Raw genomic sequence first — 9,249 nt, 5'->3', positions numbered from 1 at the left:
AGGAATGGCTATATCCATCCCAGAAAGACAGGGGAGTTACCAAAGAGGCTCATTTGTTTTGGTTTTCTTCTGAACTCAAAACAGCAATATCACACACCGCTCCAGGAGTTTTCCTAAACCACAGAGCTGACAGCGTAGTGAAGAGGCAGAAGGTACAGAACTGCCACAGCCAGAATTACATATATTCCAGATTTATAGCAAATCAAGACACCACCTTGAAAAATCTGAGTCCATATTTTTAACAAATTGCTAAATGTTGCCCACTCTGGTACTTCGAAAAGAAGTGTTTACACGCACATGCAAAGGAATTGGATGCCCAAATGACTTGTGTTCATCTGCCTTCTTGTGTTCACTGGCATTCAGATTACATTTTGGATGCAAAACCAATTTTGTTTAAGCCCATAGCCAACAAAATGCAGTAACTAAATAGAGAATGTATGAATCCCTCTTGAGTACTGTTTTTCAATCCATCACATATGAAATTGCAACTATCTCTGCTTATAAAATGAATGTGATCAGAATTTGTCATCACAGCATTATTTGTCCATTTTTTTCTTGGGGAACCTGACAGCTATCAGCTGATTACTTTTGATCCAGCAAAAGAACATGGATTTTACCACCTCTTCAGCACAACAGAAAAAAACCCCACAGCAAGTAGCACGCTAAGTGACATCATTACAAAAGGTTACTGTATGATTCTCTAAAAAACCACAACTTTACAAAACACCCATTCCTCACATTTCAGCCCTTGGAGGACAAGCATGTCTGAGGTCTGGTTCATTCCACCCCCATGGATTTTGGGTGTTGGGCTTCCAAAAGCTCAAAGGCAGCAGGTGGCAGTGATGGGCAGGACACGATGCCCTGTAGCAGAGTGAGCCCAGGAGCTCAAGCCTTTCAAAAAGTCAACCCCGAGGCACAGGCAATGCCAGGAACACCAGTGGGTGAGGGTTTTGTAGGAGATCAGAGTGGTGCCTTTATGTTGTTCTGGGGGGAATTCCCCTTTTCCACACGGAATGAGGACCAGGGCTGTTCCATGCAATATTTCTGGGATTAGTTTTGGTTGCATTGGAAATCCACTATTTTAGTGCAACAGCATGAATATAAATGCACACTTGTGACAGCAGGTAGCACATAAAAGCATGTTTTTCTAGTTAATACAAGTGTCCCACTTAACAACATACTCTTCCTGAGGACCCCACTGCAGCACAGGCGCAGGCAGAGCATTTCAGCGTGGGCATTCATTGCCACGCAGAAACAACTTAATCTTCACAGCATTCCCTCAGTAACTGCCTGTGCATGAGATTTCCAAATGCTCAGACATAATTCTCTCACTGGAGAGTACAGGCTGATTATGACAAACTCCATCAATTTTATTAGCCACACAGATGTTATAGATATATGTGAAAATCAACCAGAATTCTTCCTGTGATGTGCATACTGGCACTGCTGCAGACTGTGTCTTTCCCCTCCACAACCCCAGAGCTTACACAGGCTTCCTGCCATTCAGCCTCCATGTGGCCCCCAAGCTAAGATGTTCTTAAAAAGAGAAATATTAAAAGGATTAAAATGACACTATTGTGCCAGTGGGTGACTGCAACCACAGAGTCCTGGCTGCTGCTGAAAACTGAAGTGAAGTGCAGGGATGAGTTCACTGCCCTGTGATCTGGATGTCTGGGGGGGTTTCTCCTCCGACATGTTCCTAACCAGCAGGTTTGTGGGGATCACCACAGGGGTCTCTCAGTGAACATCTCCAATGCTGAATACCATGGGGCTGCAACTCTGAAGCTGGCAGGGGGCACAGCTGAGGCATGGCCATTGAGGTCCTCCCGTAGTCCTTCATGCTTGCCGTGGGGTCACCATGCCCACTATGTCTGTCTGCGCAAGGCTGGGGCAAAATGCACTCCTGAAGAGCTGTGAGAAATATTTTCATCAAGATCATTCAGCCAGAGCCTTCCCTGGCTCCCAGCACTGTGTCTCAAGGGCTCAGCAAGCAGAAGAAAAGTGATAGGAACAATTTAAAGAGAAAGATGAAGCCTAGAAGGGGTTGATGGCTTAAGTCCCTATTGCAATGCACCTCTAGGAAGCCAGGGAAAGAAGCTGAAATGCAGATTTATTCTGGAGAGGCAGGTCCAGGAGTGAGAAGACCCATAAAGCCTCATCCCTTAAACCCTCTGCACCTCAGCCTTCCCATCTGTAGCAGGTCCTCAGGTTTAATAACCTAGAGAGTGCAACAGGCCATGCATGCGGGGTGAAAACAATTAGCAACTGAGAAGTACAGAGAAACCGCTGGTGGAGAGAATCTCAGAGATGCAAAGTTATTATGGGCACACAGTTACCATAGTGATTGGTGTCTCAGAAATGCTAATAATAGTAAAATAAATAATACAGGCCAGGCAGGAAGAGCCCCTAGAGATGAATGTGAGCTGCTCCCCTCCAGGGGGACTGTGTGTACTGCTTTCTCAGCGCTCCTCGCCCTGCGCTGGCTCCGGCTCAGCTCCCTCCCGGGGTAACACACTGTGCTGCTGCAAGAGCGCTGGGTCAGCCAAGTGAAAGCGGAACTTTTAAGTGCTTTATTATTTTCAGGAGTCGTCAGAGAAAACAAAACCCCCACAACTGCAAATAATTGGATACGTCAATAATATTTTGACTCGTTCATGTCTTGCAAGGTTTCACTATAGCCCTGTTAAGTACTTTATTGCTGTCCCTCCAGTGATGTTAATTAAGTTCACCATAGGCTCACAAGCCCTTTTTCTCCCCTCTCTCCTTCTTCCCTGCTTTTTTTTTTTTTATTTTTTAAATCAAGCAAGCAGTTTTCCCAAGTATAATGCCTAGCAATGGGAGCTGTGGTACAGTGGAAGGCACCCAGGAAACAGAAAGAAGAAGGACAAGGCATCCTTCACTGTGGTGGTCAATGTTTCTCCACAAAGAGATCTGCCAGCAATATTAGCCAAGGGGTTGTGAAAGTCTAAAGAAAGTGTTAAAGATCCATGCCAAATAGGCAAATAAGTAACATCAACCCTCAGCCTTGGACCACCATCATGTTAGAATTTGTCTTACCCAGATGCAAAGGGATGTTCCAAGCCGAACATTTTAGGTGGGTGTTTCACTTCTTTCCCAGGTAATTTTGTATTTGTGTTACATTTAAAATCTTTTTGTCAACAGGGGAATCAAATGAAGACAATAGGCCGGGGAAGGAAATACACCTGCTCTCTCCTCTCATGTGTCTCTCACTGAGCTGTCTATCTTGACTAAATCAGAAAAGAAAATGCTACTTTGCATCCCCCAGGATGTGTTGTCCAGCCCACTTTAGTCAAGCAAACTTAATGTCTTACAAAGCTTTTGCAATACAACCAATTCTCTGCTTTTGACTGAGAGGATTCTTTGCTCTCACTGTACTGATTTCTACTAAGTTGGACATGCATTTTCTATGCTACTTTAACTAGAAGAGTAGGAGTCTTGGTCAGTGCCAATCAGAATAGGAATAAAATTCTTTAGCCAGCTTTGGCCAAGAAACAGTCCTTTTTCCCAGGTTTTTCTCACTGAAGGTGAATCAATGTTCACATCTCTCATTTCAGACTCCAGCTACATATGCCGGTGATAAATTAGGTTACTACGGTTCCTAAAATACCCAGAAACATTAAATCCACTGCTGAGAATGGCAACTATGGAATCACCACTGGCATTGGGCAGCTACAAGTCCACCTCTGCTCTTCCTGATGTCTTTGCTTACAGTCTGTGCAAGGACGATCAGAGGGAATGATTTCTGTATCTGGCTGGGCTACAAGGACACGCTCATTCTGGGTCACTGTGTGCCAGACCAGTGAAGGGAAGAAAAACAATTTGGTGCCTTTCCTTCCACTTGAACAATATTCTGGCACGTTCTGGCCCTGTGCAGTTTCCTTTCTGGCCACTAGGCAAATCATTCAAACCATCTCAATAAATCTCTTCCCAGTTTAACACTAGCTAGATGGACTATCTGATGGAAAAAGATGCTGAAGAAGGATTGTTTTAGCTCTTGGAACAGTCCAATCTGATGGAAAGTACCAGTGAACCCTCCATCTATGGCCTTTAACCTGAGTCAGCATAAGTGTTTCAACAGAACTGGTCACTTGTGTGATGAAGCAACACAAAGAGAGGTGAGTCACCAGGGGCACTCACGTGGCAGGACTGAGAGAGGGAGCAAAAATGGGGGTGGAGGTGGTTGGTTAGGGAGATGAGGCATTCCAATTGTGCCATGACTCACACAGTCAAATCAATCAACGAGAAGATGCAGAGACGTCACGAGGAAAGATGTGGCAGGAAAAGAAGTTTCCACCCTTTCCAAGCATGGAAGTGGTAGAAGCAGAAACAAGAAAAATACATGACAGTAGAAAAGGAAGTGAAGGGGAAAAGCAAAGACTACGTAATGCCTCCAGTTTCCACAAGTGTTGAATCTTGATGTTCAGTTAGTTTCTCAGATACTCAGGAACAGAGATGGTTGATTTGAGTCGCAAATGAATCAGAAGATTGTAGGGAAGCCAGCAAAAGGAAGATGAAGTCTCAGACAGAAGACTCGCAATTTAGTGTAATAAGCAAAGCACTGATTAAGCAGGAAGGAATTGAGCTTTATTTGAGCAACAGCTTACTCATATAGAGATGAGTTTTGAAGATGCTGACACGTGATCAGTGATAACCATCTCCCAACCTCTGGGTGCTTCTCCATAGGTATGATTGTGCGAACCAGAATATCTCCTGCTCATCTGCGTGGCTTTAGTCTGAGGAACAGAGGAATGGACCAAACACCACAGTGTTGGAGGATGAAATGGAGTAGCTGGAACAAATCTACTGCTGACCAGAAGAGACTCAAATTTGGACAATCAACCACAATATTTTTAGGGATTGAAGGTTTCCTCCCTTATACTGCCCACAAAACCACCCCAGCTCATGGCTATATAATACAGAACTTTTCTCCCTACACATTTGACTAAAAAAGAGTTTGGATGCAGAGCATTTCTTTCAAGACCAATATCAAGGACCTCTTCAAGATGACCAGATGCATTTTGTGCCCTTCTCCTCAGCCTGCCCAACACATATGCCACATAAACCAAGCAATGATATAGCTTCTCCCTCCCACAGTCAGCTTCCATACACAGTATTTGGGATTTTTCCAGTAAAATCAAACAATCTGGCCTATTGCCATATCCAATTATGTCACAGAAAATTAGTCCTTTTCTGTTCCTTCTGCTTGTGGCCTGGTTGTTTTAGGAATATAAAACCTATCTATGCTTGTTACCGTAGTATCTCCCTACAGGAGCAAGTGAGGAGTAGAGAACCAGGCTGTCAATTGCATTAACAGTTACATCTGCTCCTGCCATGGAAATGGCATCCCCTTCCCAGGCCATTGCATCCTGTCGCAAGCAGAACATAATCCCACCCTTGGGAGACTGCAAAATGAGCTTCCATGGGAAGCTACGGGATGTCAGAAATCTGCTCTCCTTGCTCCAGAGCAGGATTTCCAAGGCACAGCTCCTCCTTGGGCACAAGACACATGAGAACAAATCTCACACTTCAGATGACACAAAATGTTCATCTAAAATGCAAGTCCACCTATTTCCACCTACTTGTATCTCTGAAGAGATTGTCACCTGTCCCTTTACAAATGACTAGTATGATGTCCGTGGCTCATCACAGCTAGTTAACTGATAAAGATGTTGACTAATGAGTTTTATAAAGACTGATGTAAAGTAATCCAAAACTTCCTTAACCACCTCAGAGTCCATTTTCTCTACTTCTCTATTTAAGGTCCATTGTCAGTGACTTTGTTCAAGAACTCTCTTCGGTTCCAGTATTCCCATTTCTGCTGCATTTCCAGCACTGTGAAAGTACTGTATTAGGAACCATCATGAAATAATACCTGGAAACAAAATTGCCAAACCTATTGGCTCGATTTAGGAAAAACATAATTAAACAGCCCACACTGAGATATTAGTAGAATTCTTACTAATGAATATACATTCTGGTTATATATATGTACCATTTCAAATCCATGAAAATATGTGTGCTACCAAGAAGGAGGATTATCCTTTCCTTCTGCTACAAAAAAAGAGCTGTTTCCTGCTCATTTCTGTTATTTTAAGGCTGAGTGTTGAACAGGTATACTTCACTTTTTAACATAACAGCAGAACTTCCAGTACTGAGCTGTTTCTTCAGTTCAGCATAGGTTTTTTTTGTTGAGCAGTGTTAGAAATATGAAATGCTTTAGAGAGATGATTTGGTAGCATTTGTTCCCTTCTCTTCCATAGGAGAAAACTGCAATCATTTCTTATAATAGTTCACAGTAAGGTGGACTCTGACTTCATTTAAAGCAATGCTATTCCTATCTAGAAGTGCTGGGATTTAAGCATGTGACTCCCATTAACATTAATGAGAGTTATATGTTTAAAGCCTCTGCACATTGTGATGGGAATATGTTCCATAGAATCCAATTAATCTGAAGAACATTGCATGCATTTGGGAACATTCATGTTGTACAATTTCACTGGCATATGGATTTGTCCTCAATAAAGCTTGCTAGTATCTGGTAACAAAGATATTAACAATCTATTGTACATTTACATAAAGGAGGACTAGACTATATGTTTCCCCAGCTCAGTGTAGGCAGCTACAAAGAAGCTTTTGAGTGTAAACAAATACAGAATTGAGAAAATAAGGAAGATGATGGTATTTTAAGAATGTGAGTATTTGGAGAATGCCGGGGAATGAACACAGAGGAGGCTGTTTGCTTATAGGTTGGGTGCAGTTTCAAAAGGAATCAAGCAAACACCCAAAAAAAAAAAAAGAAGGAGGGAGGAAAAATAGAATATTCATATTCCATCTGTTTCCCACACGCTGAAGATAATAACGTGAATGGAAGTGATTTTGTTTTAGAGGTCAGAGCAGAGGCTGATATAGCAACCTTTCAAGTTCCTGAAAAACATCATTTGATTAAAATAACTGGCCCTGTTGTTCTTGTGATCCTAAGGAGGCTATTTTCCATGAGGAAGACAACAACAGCAAAGTAGGGAACAGTAAGTTTTAGTGCTTCAGAGACAAAGCACTAGAGACACACTGCTGCTGGAAAGTGTAATACAACATTAAAGCACATGATAAGTAAGCAGAAATCAGAAGAAAGTTAATAGGCAACCACAATGACAATGTGTCTGTGCAGCTCAGGACAATATTTCTCTCCCTTTTCCCACCCTTATTCTAACAGGATGAGGAATTCAACAGGACACAGGAAAGCAATATCTTAGTAAAGAAAGAAAGGAAAAACCAGAGATAAGGAAATAATGGTTCATGCCACTAAACAAGCTATTCAATTTTAAGAACATTTATCTGTAAAATTTGACAAGACCTCACTTGCCCAGACCTTGATGATCCTCAGACCTTCTTCAGAAAGGCCTCCTTTCTCTAAATGAAGAAATATGTGAGCAGAATAGCCTGAGTTATATCATTGCTTTTGAAGCATCAATTTGCAATATGTTTTAAGGCCTGGTACTTAGAGAAGGATGTTTAGGTCTTTCAGACAAAACAAGAGCCTTAAAACCATCTCAAATCTGCCTGAGAACGTGTGTGAAATGGATCCAAACTTGCCTCCCTGTGTAGCACCCTGTACAGCTCCATATTCATGTCACCTTCTACAGATGAGTTCAGAGTGTTTCACACCTATAAAAACTGCAAAGTTTTGTGTTGGCCTTTGCAATTCATTATACAACCAACACACAGCCCCAGAAGGAGAAGATGAAAACACTCAAGGCTCTGTAGCCCTGCCTTTGGGGGATCAGAGAAGACAGTTGTGTTACAGGGAGCAGCTGAACTGAAAGACTCAAGAATCACCTGAAAGCTTCTAAATTAAAAAAAAAATAAAAATCAACATGACAAAGAATTACATTTCAGGACTTTGTCAAAAGAGCTTTAAAACCCTTTTGCTGAACTAGGAGAGTTTTTTTTTATTATTTTCTGGCAATCCACAGCTCTCACTGCTAAGTTCAAGAGTTGAGAAAGTCCCAGAACTTGCACACATTCCATCCCACTTGGACACAAGGTTTAATATGGCCTATTGTGATTGGAAAAGGAGGAAGATATGTACTCGAGCTTCTTCTCACACTGAACTATCGTACTGAGAGGGAGGAATTACTACAGAGAGGGCAGGCTGCAGATATCAAAAGTTCAAGTTCAGCTTGTTGCATGGCCCTAAAATTGAGGCAACATGAACGTTTGCCTGCTCCTTCTAAGGAACAAGCTGTTGTTGTGCAATGGTCTTGTCTTCCTGGCTATAGAGGAGGCACCACCCCAACTCTTCCCAGAGATGTACAGCATTGGTCTGCCTTCTGCCAGCTCTCTAAAGGGCATAATTTAATGGTGTGGGAGACAGTTACCATTCTGTATGTCAGGGAAGAGCCTAGAAGTCATGTTCCAAGATATCCTTGTGGCCCAGAACACAAGTGCTCCACACCTGAGGACCAAGGCAGGGCTGTCAGGCAGTAAAGGGCAGTGATGCTGAGCCCCAGGGCTCCCCCCACCATCACTGAATCTCCCTGTTCAACACCCCAACAGCAGCAGCAGAGCTCTGCCATTGCTCATGGGACACAGCCCTGGCCTTGGAAATGCCCTTCAGCTGCCCCAGGAGAGCCACCACGGAGCTGAGCATCACCTCACACAGAGAAAGTGCCCTGACACAGGGAATGTGCAGCCAGAAGTGCACAACAGCATGCACAGCTTTTCACTGTGCAGAGCATTTGGGAACCAAAGCCCTTTCTCCTCCCTCAATAAGTAAAAGTTTATCTGAAATGTAGAGTCTTCTTTATTTTAGATTGTTGTCAAGTCTCTGCACATTTTTTTGCTTGTACCTTCATCATGCAGCTTTTTTTCTCCTATCAAGTGTCTCCAAGTGTTAAAATCAACAAAGATCATTTGAAGTTCATATTTTCACCTGGTATTAAATACTCATTTTATAGAAAGCAAATACATCAAGCAAATACATCTTTCTTAAAAAAAAATAAATAAAGACAGAAAGAACAGGACTTACACTGTTTTTAGAGACCATTATTTAAACCTGATCCTGGAAAATAATGTTAACATGATAAACACGTTGTTGTTTGTGATGTGTTAATGTTTAATGATGATGTTATTGAACACAAAGACTAGACCCCTAACCGATGTGGTTTTGAAGACACCTGAACTATGAAAAGATTTTCAAAGGCATTTTTCTTGCTAAGAAATAGTCAGCCT

General features: G+C 42.4%; 1 long non-coding RNA gene across 1 annotated transcript in view; it reads left to right on the top strand.

The window, feature by feature from the left end:
* Nucleotides 1-8,911, top strand: part of LOC108448353 — a 12,678-nt gene extending 3,767 nt beyond the window's left edge. Inside the window, exons 2-3 of the long non-coding RNA XR_001864246.1 lie at nt 3,953-4,136; nt 4,705-8,911. This is a non-coding gene — a long non-coding RNA (uncharacterized LOC108448353). The remainder of the gene's footprint in view (nt 1-3,952; nt 4,137-4,704) is intronic.
* Nucleotides 8,912-9,249: the final 338 nt, after the last annotated feature.

The sequence above is a fragment of the Corvus brachyrhynchos genome, unplaced genomic scaffold (genome assembly GCF_000691975.1).
Source record: "Corvus brachyrhynchos isolate BGI_N302 unplaced genomic scaffold, ASM69197v1 scaffold26, whole genome shotgun sequence".
NCBI lineage: Eukaryota > Metazoa > Chordata > Aves > Passeriformes > Corvidae > Corvus > Corvus brachyrhynchos.
This window is presented reverse-complemented; position numbering and strand designations above follow the sequence as displayed.